We start from the raw sequence: 27,453 nt of genomic DNA on the forward strand, positions 1-27,453 counted from the left end.
CTCACCTGCTGTACCCTGACCCTAGCCATGGACACTCTCCAGGTGTGGCCATCCTTGACCCAGGAGTAGCCTCCACCAGGGCTGATCATTACTTTACAAAATCCATGAACTTCTACTAAAGAAACTATATGTAGAATCTTGCACAGTTATTAGAAAATGCAGTGTATACAGTGTTTAGTCTCTCAGTTGTGTCTGACTCTTTGCAACCCCACGGACTGTAGCCCGCCAGGCTCATCTGTCCATGGAATTCTCCAGGCAAGAATACTGGAGTGGGTAGCCATTCCCTTCTCCAAGGCATCTTCACAATCCAGGGATCAAACCTAGGTCTCTGGCATTGCAGGCAGATTCTTTACTGTCTCGGCCACCAGGGAAGAGCCCAGAAAATATAAGAATAGGCAAAAAACTGTATCTAATTTTACTAGCCAGAGATATCATTTCTGGCATTTTGACCTGTATCCTAAGTTGTTTCCTGTCTCTATTTACCTATATATTTCATTTAAAATGGAATCTTCCCATAGATGCAATTGTATACAGTTTTTCTCTATGATGAATATTCTTCCACATTATTTCAGTGGTACAGAGTATTTCCTTGTGTGGGTGGAATCTAAAACAGTCATCAAATGTGCATGAGAGGTGCTGACCAATCCGAGTTGCTCTCACACACTCATATCAGGCCTGGACTTTTTCAAAGCAGTTCTGTATTGTTGACCCTTCCATTTCCAATTTGTCCTCATTAGAAAGAATGGTGACATGCATCTCTTCTACACTAAGCCTTTGTGCACATCCATGAAAATGTTCTCAGGATAAATTCTGACACATGGGAATTCCTAATCAAAGGGGTAAGAACGTGTTTTTACTTTTTGACATATCCAGCTGACTTGCTCTCCAAAAAGGTTTTATCAATTTATGTTAGCATCAGCAGGATATGAGAACCCAGCCTCCCACAGGCTCTCTAAGAATAGCATTGTTGTGACTTTTATTAACAGTATACTAAGTTCAGTGTCATGTCACTATTTTAATTTGTATTTCTTCAATTACTATTGAGAGTAAATTTTTTCATCTGTTTTTCTTGGCCATTTGTTTTTCTCTCTCTCTCTCCCCACTCCACCCAGCACTTTGTGTGAATTGCCTATTGGTGTCATCACCCCTTTTTTGACCCAATTTTCTTTCTCTTATATACTTGTAAGCATTACATTATTCATTTTAAATAAAGCAGTGTGTACATGTCCATTCCAAACTCCTGAACTATCCCTTCCTCCCATCCTTCCACCGAGTAACATAAGTTTGTTCTCTAACCTGTGAGTCTGTTTCTGTTTTGTAAATAAGTTCATTTGTATCATATTGTAGATTTCACATATAAGTGATATTATATGGTATTTGTCTTTCTCTTTCTGCCTTCATTTAATATGATAATATCTAGGTCCATCTATTTCTTTGAGCCCCTTTTTGGGGGGCAGGGCAAGAACACTTATGACCAACCTAGACCGCATATTAAAAAGCAGAGACATTACTTTGCCAACAAAGGTCTGTCTAGTCAAGGCTATGGTTTTTCCAGTGGTCATGTATGGATGTGAGAGTTGGACTGTAAAGAAAGCTGAGTGCCAAAGAATTGATGCTTTTGGAGAAGACTCTTGAGAGCCCCTTGGACTGCAAGGAGATCCAGCCAGTCCATCCTAAAGGAGATCAGTCCTGGGTGTTCGTTGGAAGGACTGATGCTGAAGCTGAAACTCCAATACTTTGGCCACCTCATGCGAAGAGTTGAGTCATTGGAAAAGATCCTGATGCTGGGAGGGATTGGGGGCAGGAGGAGAAGGGGATGACAGAGGATGAGATGGATGGATGACATCACTGACTCGATGGACATGGGTTTGAGTAAACTCCGGGAGTTGGTGATGGACAGGGAGGCCTGGCGTGCTGCAATTCATGGGGTCGCAAAGAGTCGGACACGACTGAGTGACTGAACTGAACTGAACTGAGGTCCATCTATGTGGCTGCAAATGGCATTATTTCATTCTTTTTATGGCTAATATTCCATAGCATGTATATGTGCCACATCTTCTTTATCCATTCATCTGTCGACATTGTTTCCATGTCTTGACTGTTGTGAATAGTGCTACTAGGAACATAAGGTGCATGTGTCTTTTCAAATTATAGTTTTGTCTGGGTATACGCCCAGGATTGGGGGTGCTGGATCATATGACAGCTCTACAAAAAATGTTTTCTTTACCTGCTGATGTGAGGTAGGACTTACTTATCCTGTGTTTATGTATACATTTGGGTATGTTTCTATGCTTTTAATCCTCTTTCTGTTGATTGTTCCTATAATCATATAAGTTTAATCATTTTATCATAAATTTTAATTATTTGTTGAACAGATGCTTCCCTATTATTAGACTCTTTGACATTTTTATTGGCTAGCTGGCTATCCTCAAACATTTATTCTTCCAGATGAACATTTAAGACTCTCTTGGTCAAGTTTCCCCAAGAAAGTTATGTTTAGATTTTCATTGGAGTTGTATTACATTTATGTTCTTTTGGCAATAATGGACATCCTTACAACAATTTTAGGAAAATGGTGTGCTTTACTTTTCTTGTTTTTAAATCATTGTTTATGTTCTTCGGTAGCATCTCATAGTTTGATTCATATAAATGCTGCACATTTCTTGCCAAGTGAGCTCAAAGGTATTTGTTATTATTGCAAATAGTAACTAAACTCTCCTTTCACCTCCAGCCCCTAGATGAGTTTTCTTTTTTTACTGCTCCAGATCTTAGTTATGGCTCATGGGATCTTTGTTGCTGAGTGCAGGATCTTTAGTTGTGGCATGTAGAGTCTTTTTTTTTTACTGCAAGTGGAGCTCTTAGTTGTGGCATGTGGGATTTAGTTCCCTGACCAGGGGTCAAACCCAGGCCCCTTGAATTGGGCACGCAAAGTCTTAACTACTGGACCATCAGGGAAGTCCCTGCCATATAAACTTCTATTAATTTGGTAACTGGCCATCTTATTGAACTGTCATTCATTTTAGGGGTTTTTCATTGATTCGTTTGGCTATTGCAGGTAGCTCATCACTTCATTCCCCTAAAATGATAGTTTTGGTTCTTTTCAATGTTTACACGCTTTTTTCTATTTTTTGCCTTCAGCAAGGATTCAGGAATTCAAATGTCCATGGGACTCAGGGAAGTAACATAAATGAAGGAATTGGGCCCAGTGAGGCCTCTGGCAAATGGCAGAGCACAAGTCTTGTCTAAAGGGAGAAGTTCTTACCCAGCTTCAGCCATCCTCTGCCATTTGAGAAACAGGCCTCATGTTGATAGATGGTACAGATGTTTTCAAAGATATACCAAAGATCAGGTGTTTTTTAAAATGTGAAATCTATAAGCCTTTTAAATGTTGAAAATGAAATCAAATGTTTTAAACAACAGGCAAGTCAAATATAGAATATCTGATGGTCAGGTTCAACCCAGGCTCAGAGTATGACACACTTCAGCTAGAACTTCCAGAATTTAAAAATATATTGAGTTGGAACACCAGGCATTCTTGCCTCATCCTACTTAAGTAAAAATGCATTCATCATTTGACCGTTGTAGACTCCTAATTTATTATTTTTCACGTGAAGCCTCTGTCTCTCTCCAATTTAACAGGATTATTATAGGAAGAAAGAAATTTGAATTCTGTTAGTTGATTCATTTTTCTTCTTTGATGGATGAATATGATGAATCCATACATTTTCTAATATTGTCACCCTTGCATTTGTGATTTGTGGAATTAAGCTACATTTAGTCATATTATTCTTTTTTTATATATATTATTCTTTTATTATACAGTTGTATTCCACTTTCTGTCTTATTTAAGGGTTACAAAATAGGAAGGGAAAGGTTCTGTTCTGTTTTGTTTTTGCAGCAAAACTCACCTATTGCCTTTATCTACCTCCACCTTGGTCCCCCAGTTGTTTTCTTGGGTAAATCATGTGCCACTACTTAGCAGGAAGGGAGAGGTATTACTTCTAGGGTTTGGTTCCTGGCCAGGGAACGAAGATTCCATATGCCACTAAGCCCAAGCACCACAACAAGAGAAGCTGGCTTGCCACAACTAGAGAAAGTCTGAACCCTGCAACAAAGACCCAGCACAGCAAAAAAAAAAAAAAAAAAAAGTGTATCTATCAAAAGCAGAAGTGTGATCGTTTTTAAGCACAGTTAGCTTAACTTACAGCTCTTAAACACTTTAGCATGTAGTATTTCTATATAATCCCTTTCTATTACCAGGTTAGGTTACCAGGGTTAGGTTGGTTTGTAAAATTATTTAAGACACTTATAAAGTTTTTTTAAGTTCTGGAAACAACTCGATCCTACAGAAATTCTCTCTTCCTTTAAAAAGTGTTAGAAAAAGTTAAAATGTTAGTTGCTCAGTTGTGTCCGACTCTTTGTGACCCCCACAGATGATAGTCTACCAGGCTCCTCTGCCCAGGGGATTCTGCCGCTCCCAACCCCATCCAAATCATCTGAGTTCACATCTCAGCAAAGTGGTGGAGAGTTCTTTATCAGCCTCTTCTTTATTCAACTTTTTGCCTCCTTGAATTTTTTGACCTGATCTTGAGTGGATTTTACTGTCTTATTTTGGTTAGTATTTTATTAGCATAAATTTAAATAAAGCATGCTTTTAACTTTAATCTTTCATGCCTTTGTTTCTAATTCTTTTTGGATTTCTAGGGCCATTTACTAGTTTTTTTGGTTTTTTTTGTTATGTAACCCTGCCAGAGGATTGTCTCTTTTATTGGTCTCTTAAAAGAGTTAGTTCTTTGATTTATCTTACCAATCCTATTGTTTTTCTTTTTTCCAATTTGCTTATGTCTGCTTTTATCTTTCATTCTTCCCTTCTACTGTCTTTAGATTTATTAGTTTTTATCTTAGTTGTTGTAGTTAATTGCTCTTTTTTTTTCATTTTTATTTAATAGTAAAATCACGTAACCTTTATCTTTTCTCCAGTGAGTAGCCAGCAAGCTGGATGCACTGTGAGAATGTTATCGTGAGGAGTGAGGGCCTGGACACAGAAAAGACCAAAAACATATTTCTCTGTTAGGGACCTGACTGTGGGTTCAAACCACCCGTTGTTCAGGTGCTGCTGCTATATACATCATCTCTTTTTACTTTTGCTTTGTGCTGAATCCTAACCAGAGGGCCACAGTGGTCTCTAGTTGCTAGAGACTGAATGTTTGTTGATATTGTTGTTGTTCAGTGGCTAAGTCATGTCCAACTCTTTGCAACCCCGTGGCCTACAGGACACCAGGCTTCCCTGTCCCTGACTATCTCCTGGAGTTTGCTCAAATTCATGTCCACTGGGTCAGTGATGCTGTCCAACTATCTCTCTGTCATCCCCTTCTCCTCTTACCCTCAATCTTTCCCAGCATCAGGGTCTTTTCCAATGAGTTGGCTCTTTGCCTCAGGTGGCCAAACTACTGGAGCTTTAGCATCTGTGCTTCCAGTGGATATCCAGGGTTGATTCCTTTAGGATTGACTCATTTGATCTCCTTGCTGCCAAGGAACTCTCAAGAGTCTTATCCAGTACCACCATTCAAAAGCATCAATTCTTCATTGCTCAGCCTTCTTTAGGGTCCAACTCTCACGTCCATACATGACTACTGAATCATGTATGAATAATTCACATATGTGATTCAAAGAACCACAGTTTTGACTATATGAACCTTTGCCCTCAAGGTGATGTCTCTGCTTTTTGATATGCTGTCTAGGTTAGTCTTAGCTTTTTTCCAAAGAGCAAGCATTTTTTAATTTCATGTCTGCAGTCACCATCTGCAGTAATTTTGGAGCCCAGGAAAATAAAGTCTGTCACAGTTTCCATTATTTCCCCACCTATTTGCCATGAAGTGATGGGACTGGGTGCCATGATCTTCGTTCTTTAAATGTTGAGTTTTAAGCCTGCTTTTTCACTCTCCTCTTTTATTTTCATCAAGAGGCTCTTTAGTTCCTCTTCACTTTCTGCCATAAATGTGGTGTCATCTGCGTATCTGAGGTTATTGATATTTCTCCTGGCAATCTTGATTCCAGCTCGTGAGTCACCCAACCTGGCATTTCACATGATATACTCTGTATGTAACTTAAATAAGCAGGGTGACAATATATAGCCTTGACATATGACTGAATGTTTATATCCCCTTAAAATCATAGTTTGCAACAACCTCCACTGTGATGGTAGTAGGAGGTGGGGCCTTTGGGAGATGATAAGTCAAGAGGGTGGTGTCCTCATGAATGGATTAGTGCCCTTACAAAAGAGACCCCACAGAGCTCCCTCACTCTTTCCATCACATTAGGATTTAGTGCAATGACAGTCTGTGAACTAAGAAGTGGGTCCTCACAGACACAAAGCCTGCCAGCACTTTTACTTGGGCTTCCCAGCCTTCAGGATTGTAAGCAGTAAATTGTTGCTGCTTACTAGCCACCCAGTCTGCCGACAAATATGCCAAAAAATTTAGAAAACTCAGGAGTGGCCGCAAGACTGGTCAGTCTTCATTGCAATCCCAAAGAAAGGCAATGCCAAAGAATGTTCAATCTACTGCACAATTGCACTCATTTCAGATGCTAGTAAAGTAATGCTCAAAACTCTCCAAGCCAGGCTTCAACAGTACGTGAACCGTGAACTTCCAGATGTTCAAGCTGGGTTTAGAAAAGGCAGAGGAACCAGAGATCAAATTGCCAACATCTTTTGGATCATAGAAAAGGCAAAAGAATTCCAGAAAAACATCTACTTATGCTTCAGCAACTACGCTAAAGCCTTTGTCAGTGTGGATCACAACAAACTGTGGAAAATTCTTCAAGAGATGGGAATACCAGACCACCTTACCTGCCTCGTGAGAAACCTGTATGCAGGTCAAGAGCAACAGTTAGAACCAGACATGGAACAGCAGACTGGTTCCAAATTGGGAAAGGAATACGTCAAGGCTGTATATTGTCACCTGCTTATTTAACTTATATGCAGAGTACATCATGCGAAATGCTGGGCTGGATGAAGCACAAGCGGGAATCAAGATTGCCAGGAGAAATATCAATAACCTCAGATATGCATATCATATCACCCTAGTGGCAGAAAGTGAAGAGGAACTAAAGAGTCTCTTGATGAAAGTGAAAGAGGAGAGTGAAAAAGTTGGCTTAAAACTCACCATTAAAGAACAAAGATCAAGGCATCCAGTTCCATCACTTCATGGCAAATAGATGGGGAAATAATGGAAACTGACAGACTTTATTTTCTTGGGCTCCAAAATCACTGCAGATGGTGACTGCAGACATGAAATTAAAAGACTCTTGCTCCTTGTAAGAAAAGCTATGATCATCCTAGACAGCATATTAAAGAGCAGAGACATTACCTTGCCAACAAAGGTCCATATAGTCAAAGCTATAGCTTTTCCAGTTGTCATGTATGGATGTGAGAGTTGGACCATAAAAAAGGCTGAGCACCGAAGGATTGATGCTTTTGAACTGTGGTGCTGGAGAAGACTCTTGAGAGTCCCTTGGACAGCAAGGAGTCAAATCAGGGAATCCTAAAGGAAATCAATCCTAAATATTCATTGGAAGGACTGATGTTGAAGCTAAAGCTGAAGCTCCAATACTTTGGCCACCTGATGCAAAGAGCTGACTCATTAGGAAAGACCCTGATGCTGGGAAAGATTGAAGGCAGGAGGAGAAGGGGATGACAGAGGATGAGATGGTTGGATGGCATCACTGATTCAACAGACATAAGTTTGAGCAAGCTCCGGGAGATGGTGAAGGACAGGGAAGCCTGGTGTGCTGCAGTCCATTGTGTTGCAAAGAGTCAGACACAACTGAGCAACTGAACAATAAGCCCCCCAGCCTGTAATATTCTGTTATAGCCGCCTGAACAGACTACTGCCGGGCTGGACTCTGTCTTTCCATCAGTGATACTATAAGTGTAACCCTTCAAACTTTAACACACTAGAATTCAAGGCCTCTCCAAATCAGTTTTGTCTTATTCAGGGGGCCCTAAGGCCTAAGTGGCAGTTGTTTGGAATTGCATCAGCCAATCTGTGAATGCTACAGCAGGGCTTGACAGACAACTGCATGTGACAGGGAGCTTTCCTATCCTTCCCCATTTTCAACCTTAACCTTGAAGCATTCTCTACTCAACTCCTGACTCTACAAGGCTCACACAAGGACTCATTGAAGAGCATTAAGATAAAGATAAAAGGGAGCCAACATTGAAAGCTGATTGAAAATATCATATCATCATTAACAGTATAGGTTTGAGGATAGAGATACAGTGGGAAGTGAAATATTTTTTACAGGCACACCACGTTAAGTCTGCCTGTAATATCTTGGAAAGGCTCAGGTTCAAGGCAGCCTGGAATGTCAGCAGACAACAACAGTGGACTATGGTTAGGATACCTGACCTTGACCCCTGGTATCCAAGTGGAGCTTGGTACATGTGTGCGTGCTAAGTCACTCTGCTCTTCGTGATGTTTTGGACTGTAGCCCATCAGGCTCCTCTGTCCATGGAATTTTCCAGGCAAGAATGCTGGAGTGGGGTGCTATTTCCTCCTCCAGGAAATCTTCCTGACCCAAGGATTGAACCTGTGTCTCTTATGGCTCCTGCATTGGCAGGTGGGTTCTTTATCACTAGCACTACCTGGGAAGCCCAGAAACTTGGTAGAGGACAATGTAAATATCCACTGATCTGTTACAGGTGGTGATCAAGAGAGAGGACATAGAAAACTGGGGGATGTGAGAATTGGGGTCCCTGAATGAAAGTGAAAGGCACTCAGTAGTGTCTGACTCTTTGTGACCCCATGGGCTTCATGGACAGACAACTATACAGTCCATGGAATTCTCCAGGCCAGAATACTGGAGTGGGTAGCTTTTCCCTTCTCTAGGCGATCTTCCCAACACAGGGATCAAACCCAGGTCTCCGACACTGCAGATGGATTCTTTAGCAGCTGAGCCACCGGGGAAGCCCAAGAATACTGGAGTGGGTAGCCTATCGCTTCTCCAGTGGATCTTCCCAAACCAGGAATCAAACCAGGGTTTCCTGCATTGCAGGTGGATTCTTTACCAACTGAACTATGAGGGAAGCTGGTCCCTGCCAAACCCCAATTGCCAGACCACTGAATGCAGATCTTCACTCGTAATCAATTCATTGCAGAGCCTCAGTCCTAGCATTTCACCCCTAAAATGAGGAATAATAACAGACATTTACTGAGCCTTCCCCATGTGCCAGATATTATGCTTAGTTTTTTCGTAACAGCTTTCTTGGGGTAGAATTTACACACCATAGGATTTTTTTGAATCCTTCATTTATTTGTTTCTGGCTGCACTGGGTCTTTGTTGCTGCACGTGGGCTTTCTCTGGCTTCAGTGAGCCGGGGCTGCTCCCTAGTTGCGGTGTGCAGGCTTCTCTTTGTGGAGCACGGGCTCTGGGTGCGCAGGTTGCAGTAGTTGCGGTGTGAGGGCTCCGTAGTTGCTTCATGCAGCCTCAGTAATTGTGGCTCTCAGGCTTCGCTGCTCCACAACATGTGGAATCCTCCCAGACCAGGAATCGAACCTGTGTCCCCCTGCATTGGCAGGTGGATTCATATCCACCGTACCTCCCGGGAAGTCCCATGCCATAATATTGACCCATTGTAAGTGTACAATTAAATGATTTTCAGAAAATACAGAAAACTGTGCAATCATTGTCACAATCTAGTTTTAGGCTATCCCATCCCTTGCCAATGCTCTCTCAAACCTGTGTACAGTCAGTGCCCACTCCCACACTCGGGCCCAGGCAACCACAGGACTTCCTTTCTCTACAAATTTCTCTTTTCTGCACATTTTATGGAAATTGAATCATACAATACATAGTCTTTTGCATTTGGCTTCTTTTACTTAGTGCAATGCTTTTGAGGTTTGTCTGCATGGTAGCATATCTCAGCACATATCTTCCTTGACTTTACAATGGACCTACATCCCAATAAACCCATTGTGAACTGAATATATCATAAGCGGAAAGTTCATTTAATACACTGAATCTACTAACAATCATGCCTAGCCTACCTTAAACGTGCTCAGAATACTTATATTCATCAACAGCTGCACAAAATAGTCTAACACCAAGCCTATTTTATAGTAAAGTAAGTGAAGTATAGTAAAGTTGACTAGCTCATGTAATTTAGTGAATACTATTAATTGCCCCATAGGAGCTGCCAGGACTGCCTTGCACAGTGTTAGCACAAGGCCTGCTTATGTCTTGCCATGTAAATGACTCCTGGTGAACCGATTGCTGTGGCCTGTGGCTGTTTATCCTGTGTTGTGTTCATGGCTTTGTGACCTATACCAGGTGGAGTATGGATGAAAAAAGATAAATATCCTATAGTGCTCTAGAGTTCAGGAAGCCCCCTCACTCTCAGCCCCTAACAAAACCCTGTGAGTTGATAGTTTTCCTACTTGTACAATAGGGTTAATGGTGAGTCTGGAGTTAGGAGGCTTAACCTGCATCCAGCAATCAAGAAGATGGCACAGGTGGTCTTATACCTCATTGTCTGCCCCCACCCCCAGATCCCATGCTCTTTCCTGAGACAGAATCATCAAGACTGGAAATGGATTATGTTACTTAAACCAGTCTTCCCCTCCCCCTAAACTGTCCTCCCAAGTAGAAGGAAACAGGGTTGGTTTTATGTTTTTACTGGTGTATTTGAATTTCTGTTAAGGCATTAACCAGGGTGTTTTGATTAAAATTTTAACTGCCACATTAAAATTTTTAGCTTTTCTTTTGTGAGGAGGGGGATAAGGAATATAAATGAGTAAATCTGTGCTTTATTCTTTAGTTTTTTTTTTTTTTCAAGAAACATCACAAGACAAAACATCACAAGCTTACCAGGAGCTCACAGTTCAGTTGGGCATTTCCAAGTTTACTTGGTGAAATTGGAAAAAGTTTTCAAATACAGTAGCTAAGCCAAAGGCTTCTCAGATGGCTCAGTGGTAAAGAATCTGCCTGCCAAGGCAGGAGACTTGGATTCAACCCCTGGGTAGGGAAGATGCCCTGGAGAAGGAAATGACAACCCACTCCAGTATTGCTGACTGGAGAATTCCACGTACAGAGGAGCCTTGGCAGGCTACAGACCATGGAGTCTCAGAGTCAGACATGACCTAGTGACTGAACACTCCACCATACTGAAAGTGAACAGTCGGATGGTTGTCTGGGTGAAGAACAGTTTTAGTGTATTTGTTGCTCACTTCTGCAGTCACATGGTTCACCAGAAGCTATGGTCAAGCATCATACTGTAAAATTCAAAGTATAATTCCTAAAGAAAGCATATCACTTATGCACCATTGTAAAATTGAAAAATCATAAGTCAAATATCATGTTGGGATTATTTGTATTTTGTTCCTTTTTTTATTGCTGAATAGTGTTCCATTGCATGGATATACCACATTTTGTGTATGACAAACATTTCATTATTCCAACTTCTTGGCTATTGTGATATAAAATAATGCTGCTGTAAACATTCACATACAAGTCTTTGTGTGGAGATATGTTTTCATTTCATTTCTTTGAGGAAGATAAAGAGTTGAGTTGCTGGGTTGTACAGCTTATGTTTAAGTTTTTAAGAAATTGTCAGACTTTTTTCCAAGGCGGCTGCACCATTTTTCATTCCCACCAGCAACATATGAGGCTTCTAGTTTCTGCACATCTTTGCTAACACTTGCTATTGTCTGTCTTTTAATTTATAGCCATTCTTGTATGTGTACAATGGAGCTTAATTGTGTTACATCTAATCCTCCCACCAACCCTGTATTAGTCAGGATCGGCAAGGTTATGCTTGGGAAGAAACAATCCTCAAACTTCATTGGCTCAAGACAACAAAGGTGTATTTCTCCTTCCTGTTATGTGTTCAGTGGTGATTTGAAGTGGGAGGAGGGGCTGTGTTCATCAAAGACCCTCAGGGACCCAGGCTACTGGAAACGCATGAAGTTAAAAACCAAACTTTGTATCAATTCTATTTTTTTTTTAATTTTTTGCACAGCATATGGGATCTTAGTTCCCCTACCAGTGATCAAACCCACATTCCTTGCATTGGAATCGCAGGCTCTTAAACACTGAACCACCAGGCAAGTCCCTGCATGTCAATTTTTTTTTTTTTAGAGTTCCATGTGCTATACAATAGGTCCTTATTGGATGCACATCAATTCTTAAAGCTTCCCTCTGGTAGTGAGAAGTTGCTTTCATTCTTATTTTGCTAAACAGCAAATTACATGGCCATGATTAACTTCAAAGGGGATGAAAAGTATAATAATAATTTTATTATGTGCTTAGAGGGGAAGAGGAGTTAGAATATTTGTCAATAGACTAATAACTTTTATAAATACCAAGAGGAAGATACTACATCACCATTTTATACATTAGGTAACCAAAACTCGGTTTGGTTAGAGGATGCATAGCTAATGAATTGAATCAAGGACTCTGACTCCCAAGCCTGTGCTCTGAACTATTGCACTGAAGTTTTCTTCTGGATAGTATTAATGATAAATAGTCTTTTGAGACGTCTTTAGCTTCCCTAGTGGCTTAAATGGTAAAGAATTTGAATGCAATGCAGGAGACCGGGGTTCGACCCTTGGGTTGGGAAGATCCCCTAGAGAAGGGAAAGGCAACCCACTCCAGTATTTGAGCCTAGAGAAATTCAATGGACAGAGGAGCCTGGTGGGCTACAGCCCACCCTATGGTTGCAAAAAAGTTGGACCCCACTGAGCAGGTACATACACATTTTAGTGAACAGGGCATAACAGCAGGAAACTCCCTGAAGGCAACTCCCAGCCATGCGGGGGGGCAGCTGTGAGGTTCTAGGGACTCTGGCTAGGAGCACAGCTCCCGGATCACACCTAGTTTGGAATCTGGCTCTGCTGGCTGCCTACGCATCCCTGTAAGGTGCTCCTCCAAGCTTCAGTGCCCTCCGGGTAAGTGGGGCTAACACTCAGGAGGATTCATTGCACAGGGTGGCTAGGATTTAATCAGAAAGCATGCAAAAAGCACTCATTCTGGGGCCTGGGACTTATGAGTCTCAGTGACTGTGTTAATAATACCAATATCATCATAATCACCATCAAAGCACTCAGCAGATGGAAATAGGAAACTCTCCAGGTTTGGTGCTTAGTAATTTATTATTCTTTGAATCATAGTCATTTTTTTAAAAATTTAATTGAGCTATAGTTGATTTACCATACAGTGTTAGTTTTGTGTACAGCAAAGTGATTCAGATATGTATATTATTTGTATATATATTCCTTTTCAGATTATTTTCTGTTATAGGTTATTATAAGATATTGAATATAGTTCCCTGTGCTATATACAGTAGGTCCTTGTTGTTTATTGAATGATTGATGACTTCAATCACCTTGACGTTATCCTTGAATAACCTTACCTACAGAAGCCCTGCTTCTATCAACATGGGTCCAGGGTCATTTATAAGTTAAGGAAGGAGAAGGGAATTCAAGAAGATGATGAATAAGGTAAGAATAGGATGAATGGAAGAACGGGATAAAAATAAGCCAGTGAGGAACAGAAGAGGCAGTTATTTCTTGGAGGGCAGAACTGGCTTAGCAATAAGAACAGGGTTCTGCCTTTTTCACTGGCTCTGGGACCCTGAGTGGGTCACCTGACCTGCCTGGCCTTCTGTCTAGAAAACTTAGGGGGTGAGATCACAGAGGCGACTTTGGTCTTAGCTCTTCTTGTCTCTTTACAATTTCAGTGGGTTAAGTCCTTATCTTGGCATGGGATGTCAGTTCAGGTGGGAACCAAGACCTTCCTTTCACTGGTAGTTTTTTTTTTAAGTTCTATGATTCCTGAGTCACAAATTAGTCTCATTTCCAAAATCTCATCCAATTATTAATAATACTTAAAACTATCATTAAAGATGAGCCTCTTTTTCCTCTTCTTCCATCTGTAACCCACCATCATGTGCTGCTGGCCTCTGGGGAAGAGAGAAATAGACACTCACCATCTTCCCCCACCGAACACAGACAAGGGGTAGGAGAGAGGACATGCGAGGCAAAGAGGGGTGGGGGAGGAAGGTACAGGCGGACCTCAGAGATGTCGTGGGTTTGATGCCAGATGACCACAATAAAGCGAGTATCACAATAAAGAGAGTCACAGAAAATTGTTGGTTTCCCAGTGCATATAAAAGTTATGTTTACACCCTACTGTGAGTCTATTAGGGGTTTTCCTGGTGGCTCAGGCAGTAAAGAATGCAGGAGATAAAGGAGATAAAGAATCTGCCTGCAATGCAAGAGATGTGGGTTCAGTCTCTGCATCAGAAGATCCTCTGGAGGAGGAAATGGCAACCCACTCCAGTATTCTTGCCTGGAGAATCCCATGGACAGAGAAGCCTGATGGGCTTACAGTCCATAGGGTTGCAGAGTCAGACACGTCGTCTATTAGGTGTGCAATAACATTATGTCTAATAAATATGCATACAAAATTTACATACATATATAATTTTAAAAGACTTTTCTGCCAAAAATGCTAACCGTCATTTGAGTCAATCTTTTTGCTGGTGGAGCATTTAAAGTATCATGAAAATTACCATGATGTGACAAAAACACAAAGTGAACAAATACTGTTGGAAAAATTTCGCTGATAGACTTGTTTAAACACAGGGTTGCTATAAACCTTCAATCTGTAAAAGAAAAATGCAGTATCTGTGAAGTATCATATAACAAAGTATGCCTGTACTTACTTTGGCTTTTAGAATCAAAAGATAACATTGTCTCCTCTAGGTTTGCTCAAGTACCACACAGGGTCATGGCCAGATCATGGTCATGGGTATTGAAGAGTTCCCAGCGTGGGTTAATGCAACTCATACCACCAGCTGCTCCACCAGAATCTGGTGATTCATCTCCAGCCTTTCCTGACGAGGACTGGTTGCCCTTCTCAGCCACCCTGAGACAAAATCCATCAGTCACCTCGCTCATGTGAGGTCCATTGACAGTTATTAGGAAAACCTCCCCCTCTTCTTGGCTTTCTAGCCCTCTTTCATCCTGTGGATTGCTCAGAGGGTCACCTCCACCTCCCGAGATACAAGGGCCGCCCAGCAAACTCCCCGTAGAACCTCAAGAAGCTGCTCTCTCGAGACCTGAGGCGCAGGAACAGGTTAACCGACCCCCAACCCCCAACCTTCTGCGTGTGTGTTCGTTAGGAGGTAAATGACTGCATGGGATTCGGCCCTCCCACCCAAGAAAAAAAATCATCCTAAAATTCTCTCTTAATGCCTATTGATTCTTTTTAATCCTCTTTGTGGATTAGGGATTTGCGAAATCAGAGGGATTAGAATTGTGAACCTAATTTGAAAGTACTGGCTGTGAAAATCTACATCCTCCTCTGGTGACTCCCATTGCAATTTCCTATCTATTTGATCTCGGTGTCTCTCTGTAACTTCCTACTTAGCCATTCTCTTACATATAAAGTGGAGATATTAGCTGTCCTTACCCTATGGGGGGTTTTAGGAGGTGCAATGACGTAACCGATGCATGGAAAAGTGCTAAGCATAGTGCTAGGCAATTTAGACAGAACTCAAATATATGCTGATATGATTCCCCCTGAATCCCTAGCACTTAAGCTGAGTATATGACACGTAGGAAGCTTTCAATAAATGTTAATGAATGATTTCTAAATAGCTAACTATATTGCAAGGCAAAATAAAAATAAGGGCTAAGTAAGTGTATAAGCTTATCATGGCAACCAAGTGAGGCAGTAGGTAATTGTGAAGGACGCATCAGAGGAAGCCTCAGTAGGAAAGCAGTATTTGGGATTTCAGTAAGCAGAGAATGGGGTCATTGAGCACGCGTGTGGTCTCAGGATGGCATGTGTTTCTGGAAGAGCCTAAATGCGAGAAAGGGGAGTGCAGGATGAGCTCTTACTTAAGAATGGGGCTGGGGGGTTACTTTGCCCAAATGATGTTTTCTTATGGGCCAGCCTGTCTCAGTGGGGGATCTTTCAACAACAAGTAATAGAAAATCAACTCTGATGGGCTTCACCAACAAAGGGAAAACATTGGCTCATCAAAGTGCAAAGTTGAGGAGTAGGTTCCGGCATCAGGTCCAGCTGGATCAAGGTTCACAGGATGTCAGCAGCATCTGTTCTTCAGCTTGGTTCTTGCTCAGTGCTGTTTTTGTTCTCAGCAAGGCTTCCCCTGGAGTGGTAGGATGGCCATGGGACCTCCTGAGGCTGCCTTCCCCTCCAGAGGGAAATTCAGCTTATCTTCATCCTAACATTCCTGGCAGAAGTCCTGAGATTCGCTGTCATTGGCCTGTCCCAGGTTCCCTGTTGATGGGGTGTTATGGGTTTGGGCCTGCACCAGGCATGTGCAGCAATAAATGGTTACTCTAAGAACTCAGTTTCTACTGCAGGAGACCAGGCTCTGGAGCTAAACTGCCTGACTTCCTATCTCGATTTCCCAGCTGTGTGACCTGGAACAGAGTCCATAATCTCTGGGTGCTTCATTTCTTTCATCTGTAAAATTGAAATAATCATGAGGATAGGGTTTTTAGAAAGATTACATGAGCTTTTTTTTCCAAAAAAAAAATTTATTTCTTCGGCTACATCAAGCCTTAGTTGTGGCATGTGAGATCTTTGATGCATCATGCGGGATCTTTCATCATGGTGCATAGATTCTCTAGTTGTGGCGTGCAGGCTCAGTAGTCGTGGCACTCAGGCTTAGTTGCCCCAAGGCATGTGGGACCTTAGTTCAACCAAGGGTTGAACCCTCATTCCCTGTGTTGCAAGGCAGATTCTTAACCGCTGAACCACCAGGGAAGTCCCTACATGAGCTTTCACAAATAAGTGTAAAACAGAATATCTTGAAGACCTGTCCAAATGCTGGACCCATGATGCATGCATGCTAAGTCATGTTGGTCATATCCAACTCTTTGCGACCCTATGTACTGTAGCCCACCAGGCTCCTCTGTCCATGGGATTCTCCAGGCAAGGATAATGGAATGGGTTGCCATGCCCTCCTCCAGGGGACCTTCCTGACCTAGGGATCGAACCTGTATGTCTGATGTCTCACTTAGTGGCAGGCGGCTTGTTTACCACTAGTGCTACCTGGGAATCCATTGTAGCTCTTGTTATTACTATAGTGACATGACTTTGTGGCCTCATTGCTTGATGTCTATTCACAGTTATTCCAGAAGTTTCCACCTCTACAGGTCTCTCAGGGAGAAGTGATTCCCTTTCAAGCATAAGCTCAGTGCAACTCCAAGGAGACCTCCACCAGGCCTGGAACGCATACTTCCCACCATGAAACTGGCCATGCTTAAAGAGGGTCCTTTTAAATTCACAGCTGAAGGTCTGAAACCCTAGTCATTCCCTTACTTGGCAGAATAGGAGAAATCAAGAAGAAATCTTAGCACTTGGTCCCTTCCCTTAAGAAGTTTGCAATCTAATCTTAAAGAGCAGAACACTCTGTCAAATACAGTCTGCACCAGGATCCATTCCCAGAGGGACCTGCCAATCTGCCCAGCCAGGGTGTTTATCGAACGACATCCTTCTTCGGGGGCTCCTTCTCGGATATAATGGGGATGAGCATTTAGAACAGGTGATGAAGAAGACAGAAACAGGACCGATTCCCAAGGTCTGACTCGCCTGTTGTTCTTTCCCCCCCTCCCTTAAACCACGCTTAACAAAGAAAAAGGGCAACCCTTCCCCACGTAGTACCAGCAGGGTAACCCGAGAATGTCCATTTAGTGCCTCTGTCCCTGTGAAAAGGACCTTTCAGTGACACCGAGCTGAGTGTATCCCGCTCTATTTATAGGCCCTGTTTGTTTAATTTGAGTCCCGTCTCTAAGAATAAATAATGAACTCATCCTGGGGGCCAGCCAGAGCCTACAACTCTGTGACGAACCCATAAATCCCTTTCTCTTTCCTTCTGGTTCTGGAAGGGGTCCTCTCACTCGGAGGTGAGCCACTTCCGTTCGCTGGGCTGGGGTGGCTGAAGACCCAGGTGTGCTCAGAAGTTGGGCTTGATGGTGCTTTTTCACCGTGGTTTTGGGGGAGGTTTTGATGTTTGATTTTGGGTTGGTGATCCAAGAGCCGACCTTCCACCTCTCTCCCCCTCAAAGGAGGGACCCTAAACTGATATTTGCACCCCTGGTTGCTTAAACTTCAGACACAAAGAGACCCATTTGGACTCAGATCCCTCAGTAAGGAAGATGTGGCCGTGGAGAAAGAGGACCCCCTTCCATACCCTCCCGACCTGGTAGCAGGGCCTGGGGCCAGACTGTCTCACAAGGTACAGTACCATCCCTGGGTGTGGTTTGTTTGTTTTCAGGGTGTGTGATGAGGGCCAAGAGCCATAATGCACTTGAACTTGAAATATGTAACCCCTGAAGGTGGTACAGGCCAGTCCAATAGAGCACTGTCTCAAGAAATAATAGTTTGGTTTGCAATCCCCCTGTCCCCATGCTGACCTGCTGGTTTAGTGACTCCTAGAACCAGACCCACTGAGTTTGAAGGGAATGACCTCAATGGTATCTTTTGGTCTAATGCAGGACATTGACACCTAAATATTCAATGTCCAGTAACATCACCAAATAACATCCTGCCTTTCCAGGACTTTATCTTAAGAAGGTAACCAAGCTTCTCAGGGAAGTGTCCATGTGTTTATTCTCCCCATATCTGTTGATCCACTTCTCTGTGCCAGATGCTATTCTAGGAAGACAAGACAAGGTAGTCATGAGATGACAAGGTCTGATTTACTCTGAAAAAATTCGGCATCTGCTCCCTTTCAACTGAGTCAGTCTGACTGTGAGTTGTCTTCCCAGCAGGCGCTGAGCTGCTCATTTATACATTCCTCCATTCAGAAAGTACATGGGAGGCATGGTCTACACGGTAGGCACAGCTAGAATGCCTAGGTATCATAGTATACACGGTAGGCACAGCTAGAATGCCTAGGTATCATAGTAAACTCGAGATCTCTCCCTGCCCTTAAGAAGTTTGGAGTCCAGTGGGGAAGATGGCTATTAATCAAATTATTACTGAAATATGGATTATTTATTATTTATTATTATTATAAATGTTGGTGAGTTCCATAGAGCAGGGATCCCCAACCCCTGGTACCGGTCTGTGGCCCATTAGGAATCTGGCCACACAGCAGGACATGAGTAGTGGGCGAGTGAGTGAAACTTCATCTTTATTTACAGTCACTCCTCATCACTCGCATTACTGCCTAACTCCACCTCCTGTCAAATCAGTGGCGGCATTAGATGCTCAGAGGAATGCAAACCCTACTGTGAACTGTGCATGCGAGGGATCTAGGTTGCACACTCCTTATGAGAATCTAATGCCTGATGACCTAAGGTAGAGCTAAGGCAATGATGCTAGTGCTGGGAGTGACTGCCACTGTCTCCCATCATCCCCAGATGGGACCACCTAGTTGTTCAGGGCTCCCACTGATTCTGCATTATGGTGAGTTATATAATTATTTCATTATATAATCACAATGTAGTAATGATAGAAATAAAGGACACAGTGAATGTAATACGCTTGAATCCTCCTGAAACCACCCCCTCTTCTCCAGTCTGGAGAAGAATTGTCTTCCACGAAACTGGCCCCTGCTGCCAAAAAGGTTGGTGACCACTGCTATAAGGTGAAGTTCAGGGTGCCATGAGCAAAGTTCAGAGCCTAAGAGAGGGATCGACTCCGAGGGTTGGTGAGCAGTGAATTAGCAATGACTAAGAATCCTTGAGTTGCCCCAGATGGTGAATTGTCTGTGGAGTAGTGAAACAACGATGTCTGTCTATAGGGAGTGTGTCTTCAAGTTTCCATTAGCTGCTCTGGGTCATCCTCACCATCACCTGGCTGTCCTGAGGACTGTCACAGGCCGGTAGGTCTCGGTAACCTTAGGGAGAGTTTGTGTCCATGGGGATTCTTTTTGAGGCATCAGCTTGCTGAGGTTTTGACATTGACTTATGGGTCTGCCATGGACAGGGTGAAATCTTTTTCCCATCGGATGTTCTTCTCTCTCTGTCTCATTGGGTCAAGGTGTAAAGAGTGTCATCATCACATGTTGTTTTCCTGGTTTTACTTGTGAATGGCAGTCGGGCCACTGTACTTAGAAATCTGGATCAGAAGATGGCCACACGTTCCCCTCTGCAGTTTTGTGCCTTCAGATGTTCACAGGCACTGGCTTTGGAAGTGGAATTTCTCACAGAAGCAGTTGGTACTCCCAGGTATCTTTCTGGATTAATTTCAGTACAACTTTGAGCAGATCCTCTCAGCAGTAAGATCTTTATTTGAAAAGTAGTATGTATATTGTCTCTTTTATGCCAAGCGCCAAGTTTAAAGAGCCTCTTGATGAGGGTTAAAGAGGAGCATGGAAAAGCTGGTTTAAAACTCAACATGCAAAAAACTAACATCTGGCATCCAGTCTCATTGCTTCATGGCAAATAGATGGGAAAAAGTGGAAATGGTGGCAGATTTTATTTTCTTGAGCTCCAAAATCACTGCGGATGGTGACTGCAGTCATAAAATTAAGATACTTGTTCCTTAGAAGAAAAGCTATGACAAACCTAGACAGTATATTAAAAGGCAGAGACATCACTTTGCCAACAAAGGTCTGTATAGTCATATATATATAACTGTATAACTATAGTTATAGTTTTTCCAGTAGTCATGTAGGGATGTGAGAGTTGGACCATAAAGAAGGCTGAACACTGAAGAATTGATGCTTTCAAACTGTGGTGCGTGAGAAGACTCTTGAGAATCCCCTGAAATCAACCCTGAATATTCTTTGGAAAGATTGATGCTGAAACTGAAGCTCCAATACTTTGGCCACCTGATGAGAAGAGCTGACTCATTGGAAAAGACCCTGATGCTGGGAAAGATTGAAGGCAGGAGGAGAAGGGGGTGACAGAGGATGAGATGGTTGGATGGCATCACGAATGCAATGGACATGACTTTGAGCACACTCCAGGAGATAGTGAAGGACAGGGAAGCCTGGTGTGCTGCAGTCCATGGGGTTGCAAAGAGTTGGACATGACTGAGCAACTGAAAGTGAAAGTGAAAGTCACTCAGTCGTGTCCATGTATTTGCGACTCCAAGGACTGTCCATGAAATTCTCCAGGCCAGAACACTGGAGTGGGTAACCTTTCCCTTCTCCAGGCGATGTTCCCAACCCAGGGACTGAACCCAGGTCTCCCTTATTGCAGGCAGATTCTTAACCAGCTGAGCCACCAGGGAAGCCCAAGAATACTGGAGTGGGCAGCCAATCCCTTCTCCAGCAGATCTTCCCGACCCAGGAATTGAAAACCGGGGTCTCCTGCATTGCAGGCAGATTCTTGACCAACTGAGCTATCAGGGAAGCCCCCGAGTGACTGAACAACAACGTAAGTTAAAGCCAAGAAGAAAATATAAGTATGTGCCCCTAAAAGTTTCCAAGGGTTCAGAAAAGAATTTTCAATCACTGGTCCCAAAATATTTATTGAGCACCTACAGTGTGCTAGACACAGAACCAGGAAGGTATCCATATCAACAGGACCAGGACAGCCCACAGAGCTTGCAACTAGTGAAGGCAGAGAGCTACTCAAACCATCAGGGACAGGAGAATTTCAGATAATTTTACATGCTAGGCTGGGCAGAGAAGACCTCTTGGAAATCGTGACATTTGAGCAGAACTTGAATGATGAGATGGAGCCAACTGCGAAAAGTTTTAAGGGAAGAGCTTTGTAAATGGAGAGAAAGAGCAAATAGGAAAGCTCTGTGGCACAAGAAAGATTGGTTTGTTTAAGGAAGAATAGGAAGTGAATGTGGTTAGGGACTCCCCTGGTGGTCCAGTGGTTAAGATTCTACGCTCCCAATGCAGGGGCCCAGGTTTCACCCCTGGTCAGGGAACTAGATTCCACATGCTGCAACTAAAGATCCCATCACAGCCAAATAAATAAATATTTTTAAGAAAAGAAGTTTCTGTGGCTGAACATGTATCAAGGAGGTGAGTGATAGGTAAGCCAGGGTGTGGAATTTTAGTTTGAATTCAGAGGAAGCATTTGGTAGGTAAATGGATGGCATTTCAGCCTGAACCTATGACCTACCTGTACCTATGTACCTACCTGGGGAAGATTTCTGTTGCCTTGGTGAAATTTTGAAAGTGACAGACCTCAAAGTCTTAGAACTCAGAACTGCACAGAAACCCATAGATGGAGCCAGAAGAAATTAGTATTGGCCTCTTTCTGGATAAAAACAGTCACCCCTAATCTCAGAGGCTTTGTTGGGCAGGAGAGGATGAAAGTCCAAAGTGAATAAACCATGAAACAGTCTCCTGCTTGTTGTTCGGCATCCATTCCATCACCTTTTGGGGTCAGTGTCTGAAACCTCCTTTGGGAAATCATTGCTTCCCTGTTCTTGGCAATCTGGTTTTGTCTCAATCTAATCAGTGTTTTCTTCAAATCCCACCCCGGGCACCCAAGGGATTGACTCAGGGATGGGCACAGAACCCAGTCAGAGCCAATGAAACATAAGAAGACATTCCATGGCACCTTCTGGCAAAAAAGAATTTCCTCTCTCTTCCTTAGGAGCACCAGTCTATGGCTATGAGGTCTAGAACCACTGCAACCATTTGTGACCATGCAGGAAGATTCTGGAACTGCTAGAGGTTGTGGGGAAGCCCAGCAAGGTGCCGGAAGAGGAAGCCAACACCACAGAAGGCAGAGACAAGAGGGGAGAAAGAAGTTCTTGTGATGGCATCAAGTCCCTGGATCAAGCCTCACCTGAAGCCTAACCTATTGCTGGTCTTTTTAGTGGCCTCAGCCAGTTAAATGTTCTTTATTATATAACCCAATTTAAATAAGGATTTCTATGTCTTGCAACATAAAGGGCCCATATATAAGGAAACCTTAGAATAGGTATCCAACAGTGCCAAGGGCCTCCTCTGCACCCCAAGCCTCTAGGAGGAAGTGAGCCTGTTCCAGAACCCAAATAAAAGGTCTCTCCTCCCACTTCTCTATTTCAGGGTTTCCATGCCTCCTGTCGCCATAGCACTGTGACTCTCTTGGAGAGGCAGAGAAACAGGAGGAGAAGGGGCCTGTTTCCAGGCTGTGTTGCCACGTGTAGTGGCTGGGGATGGTGGGGGGCTGGGCAGCGAGGTGGCTCCACGCTTGACATTTCAGGATACAGATAAGAGAGTAAAAATAAACCCCCAAGCGCCTGTAGCAGGGCTCGCTTCTCTTGCTTCACAGCTCTTATCTCTCTCTGCTTTGGGGACAGAAAGGTTCCTTTCAGGTCACCGCTCAGCTTGCCTCCCTCCAGCCCTGGACAGGAAGGAGGAGATGTAGGTGGTTGGGTTTACACCTGTCCACACCTGCCCATCCACCTCTGGGAAGTCAGATGACCCCCCTTCTTCCTGCAGCCCTGCTTGTTGTTTTGCAAATAGTCTTTCACGCCTTTGCCTTCATCTGATGCTCCAGTAGCTGGGTGGGACAAGCGAACCTGGGGGCGTGGGTCTGCATTTTCCTGATGAGAAAAGCAGTGGGGGTGGGAATGATGAAATGTCCAAGTCACCCAGCCAATGAGTCCAAATGTGTTCTGATCTAAACCCAGGGCTTCTGCGTGTCCATCGGTGGTCAGGGATAAAAAGAATCTGACTCCCTTTCTGCAGCTCCAGCCCTCCCCGTCAGCCATGGAGCCTGGGTACCACACGAGGGGGAGTGCTCACATCACCTGTAACAGAAGCGTGAAGCGGCCTTCCTAGCTGCCTGTTGGCACCGCCCCCTTGGTTCCCTCCCAATCACGCGGTCTCAGGGTTTTGTCCATTCCAGGGAGAAAACTGTTTACTATGGAGGGGTGGCTGGGACTACAGAGTACTTTTTTAAATTATTCTTTTTATTGCAATATAGCTGATTTACAATGTCATGTTCATTTTTGATGTTACACATATACAGGTATCCACTCATTTTTAGATTCTGTTCCCACATAGATCATTACAGAGTATTGAATAGGGTTCCCTGTGCTATACTGTAGGTCCTTATTAGTTATCTATTTTATATTTGGCACTGTGTGTATGTAATCTCAATCCGCCAATTTAAGGCATAAGCGTTTTAAAAAAAATATTTATTTAATTTTATTTTTTGGCTGGGCTGGATCTTTGTTGCTGCACGCAGGCCTTCTCTAATTGCAGTAAGTGGGCGCTACTCTCGAGCTGCGGAGGAGAGTGGGTTTCTCCTTGTGGTGGCTTCTCCTGTGGAGGAGCTTGGGCTCTAGAACGCGTGGGCTTCAGCAGTTGTGTCACACAGGCTCAAACCCATGTTCCCTGCATTGGCAGGCTGATTCCCAACCACTGGATGACCACCGAAGTCCTGGGGAACAAGCTTTGACCACACACTAGGGTGCAAGGAGGCTTCCTGAAGCTCAATCTTCTCATCTATAAAATGATGATAAAAATATTTATACGCACCAGGGCTGTTACAAGGATTAAACAAGGCGTTGCCTGCAAGACACTCCCACGATGATCTGAAATTTGGAGCTCCGTAGTACAATGACAGCCTTTCCTGTGCTGATATTTGTGTAGAGTGACAATGCCACTCACCCACGTCCGTAGAACATACCCTTGGAGTTCTTTTTCTCTCAGTGGCCAAGGATTTGCATGAGCCATTTCATCAGTTAAGACTCCTGTGGGTGCAAGTGACCGAAACTACAATCCTGACTGGATGACATGAAAGAGGAATTTGTTGGCTCAGAGGGGAGCTGTAAAGGCGGCCAAGGGTAGAGGCTAGCTTCAGGCGCAGCTGGATCCAGGGATGGAAGCGATACCATCAAGATCAGGTTTCTCGCTCCCCCAGTCTCTCAGCTTCGTTCCCTCACTGTTGGCTCCCTCCCTTCTTCTTGTGGCAGAAATGGCTGTAGAAGCTCCTAGCTCATCTTCTTAGAATCCAGGCCAGCAGGAAAGAGCCAGCCCCAACGCTCCCAGCAAAAATCTCTCTGCATCTCACTGCCCATCCCTGAACCATTATAGTCAGAGGAATGAGATGCCCGGAGGGAGAAGAGCCCAGACGGCCTCCCAGCCCTGGAGCAAGGGTAGCTCTGCTCCACTCAAAGCCCAGGTCTGAGAGGAAAGAGCAGTGGTGTCCAGAGGTGAATCACGTATCTGGTGACTGGCAATTGCCCACACTTGACAGCCTGGTATCCCAAAGTGGACGTTGATGAGTGGACTTCTTTAATCCTAGGGAACAGAACGAACTGCAACTGGGCTGCAAAGCCAGGCGGACTGGCTCCAACCAAAACTGAAAGCTCTCATCTGAGGCTCCCTCAGTGCCAGCTGCTGACCGACAGGACCAGCTGACCTCAAACAGGATCCCTTCCCTGAGCTGCAGCCTACCAGCTGCAAATCCAGCATCCCGGATGGGAGGCAGACAGCCTGGAGGCTGTTCCAAAAGCCTGATCCATCATTAATCCTGTTCCACCTGCACTGTGATTTACTACCTGTTTTATCTTTCTTCTAAAAAGGAACTAGCCATCAATGCAAAGCTCCCCTGACGGGCCCCCAAAATAAACACGATGCGGAGCAACACCGTCATTAAATTGCAGCCTGTTGCTCTCACGTGCTCCAAGCTTGAAGTTTGCTGTTAAAAGGAAGGTTAGCGAGTATCAGGAAGGCGTAAAGGACCCACCCAGCAGCAGCTCGAGACTTGGTGAAATTAAGACAATTAAAACAAATTAGAAAGGGAATAACTTCCCATTAGGTAATTCTGTGGCGTTTATTGCTTTAAAAGTGTTATTCGCGTTCCTCGCTGACACATGGAAAATTCTCATTGCCAGGGAATGGGCTAGGCCTCCCGCTTTGTCTAATGTTCGATGCTGGTCAATCTGCAACCCCAAAGGCACTCTCGAACTTTCCCCTCTCCCGGTTCCTCCGCAAGCCTGCAGCAATGATGGAAAAGAAGAGGATAAGAGAGTACGAATGATTTTTTGAAAAAAATAACTTTGGTAATTATGTATGCATTTCCAATGGGAGATTCTGGGAATTATTCCTAAAAGGCTGGAAAGAATTTCTTCTTTTGATCTCGGTTCTGAGCCAGAGAAAATCAAATTAAGAAAGAAAACCAACAGAGAATTCTCAGCGGGGAGGCAGGAGCTGAAGCAGGTCCTGGGGAAGAGAGAATGAAAAGAAAAGTCCCCAGACACCTTCGTGTCATGATGTTGAAGCCTAGAAGGAGGGGCGCCCAGTGGAGCCGAATGAAAGCTGAGAGGAGAGCAAGGTCTCCTCCCACACCCTCTGGGGAGCCTTCCTTCCCTTCCCTTGAGGGGCCGGAAAATGTTCCCCCGGTTCCTGTGACTTTTCCCAGCGCACACGTGGCCACCAGCCTCCCTCCGACAGCCCTGACTTTCAGAGGACCCCAACTCTGAGCCGTCACGACACAACCAGCCAGCGTGGGCGTGTGAGCAGTTCCTTTATATATATATATATATTTTAAAAAAAAATCCTCCCTTAGAGGCACCGGGAGAAATGGTCCTGCCACTTCCCTAAATCTTCTGTGGTTGCTAAGCAGCCCGCCTCCGCCCCTTTCCACTTCCCTCTGCTCCGTGCCTTTGTCTCTCCCCACCCTCCACCCCCACACCAGCTCTTCCCTGCCTTCCCGCCGGGGCTCAGAAATCAGAGAACAGTCCCTGAACGCCTCCCAGCAGCGCGATGGCACGCAGCCTCCCTCCCTGCTCTGCCGATCGCGCTCTTACAGCCTTGCTGGAAAGACCCTCGCTGGACCCTTCCCTTCTTCCTTCCGTCCTCCCTCCCATCCTTCCTTTCCTTCCTTCCTTTCTTTCCTTTTATTCCTTCCTTCCTCCCTCCGTCCCTCCTTCCACCAATAACACCAAACACTTACCATTTGTCAGGATCTCTCGGGACACAGGCACAAGCAGCTGGCGCTGATGGGAAGCCGTAGGAGTCTCTCAGCTGACCCTGTGTGCAACTCATCCGTCCATCAGCGGAGGTGCTCTGGTACCTCTTCCCAGGGCCCCCTGGAAGCATCCGTCTACCCACCCCTACATGTGGGTAATGGCTGTAGGTTTTCCTGAAGATGTCACAGGAGCATCCGAAGAGGAAGTTGGCAGCCACCTCTCCAAACATCCCTTGCCCATCTCTCTTCCCTTGAAGACCTTCTCTACCTGAGTCCTCTCTCTCTCTCTGATCCTCTTCTGACAGCCTATCTCCCTCCTCCGCTCCTGCTGTCATCCCCCTTCTCTCCCACATCATCCCTCCCCCACTTCGTCTCCCCTTGCTGGTTTTTGCGCTGTGTGATTTATTGTCCTGCAAGTTTGTGCCTTCAAAGTTGTAAAAAGTTTTACCCACTGCTTCCCATGCTCATATTGCCACCACCCATCAGAAAAGGGTCATCCAGCATGAGACAAGTGCTCGGGGCTGGTGCACTGGGAAGACCCAGAGGGATGGGATGGGGAGGGAGGTGGGAGGGGGGTTCAGGATGGGGA

General features: G+C 44.2%; 2 long non-coding RNA genes across 4 annotated transcripts in view; one reads left to right on the plus strand and one right to left on the minus strand.

Moving 5' to 3' along the window:
• The window catches only part of LOC110123954 (uncharacterized), a 29,704-nt gene extending 5,392 nt beyond the window's left edge, over nt 1-24,312 (plus strand). For 2 of the 3 annotated variants that reach the window (XR_011485422.1, XR_002309638.2), the window contains exons 4-6: nt 15,015-15,138; nt 18,152-18,274; nt 22,551-24,312. This is a non-coding gene — a long non-coding RNA (uncharacterized lncRNA). The remainder of the gene's footprint in view (nt 1-15,014; nt 15,139-18,151; nt 18,275-22,550) is intronic. The other variant, XR_011485421.1, reaches the window with a different exon arrangement.
• Nucleotides 24,313-25,686: 1,374 nt separating this feature from the next.
• Nucleotides 25,687-27,198, minus strand: LOC139032805 (uncharacterized). Its single transcript, XR_011485420.1, has 2 exons — nt 26,850-27,198; nt 25,687-25,890 (listed from the first exon to the last, which is right to left on the minus strand). It is a non-coding gene; the product is annotated as an uncharacterized lncRNA (long non-coding RNA).
• Nucleotides 27,199-27,453: the final 255 nt, after the last annotated feature.

Source organism: Odocoileus virginianus, chromosome 33, assembly GCF_023699985.2.
Source record: "Odocoileus virginianus isolate 20LAN1187 ecotype Illinois chromosome 33, Ovbor_1.2, whole genome shotgun sequence".
NCBI lineage: Eukaryota > Metazoa > Chordata > Mammalia > Artiodactyla > Cervidae > Odocoileus > Odocoileus virginianus.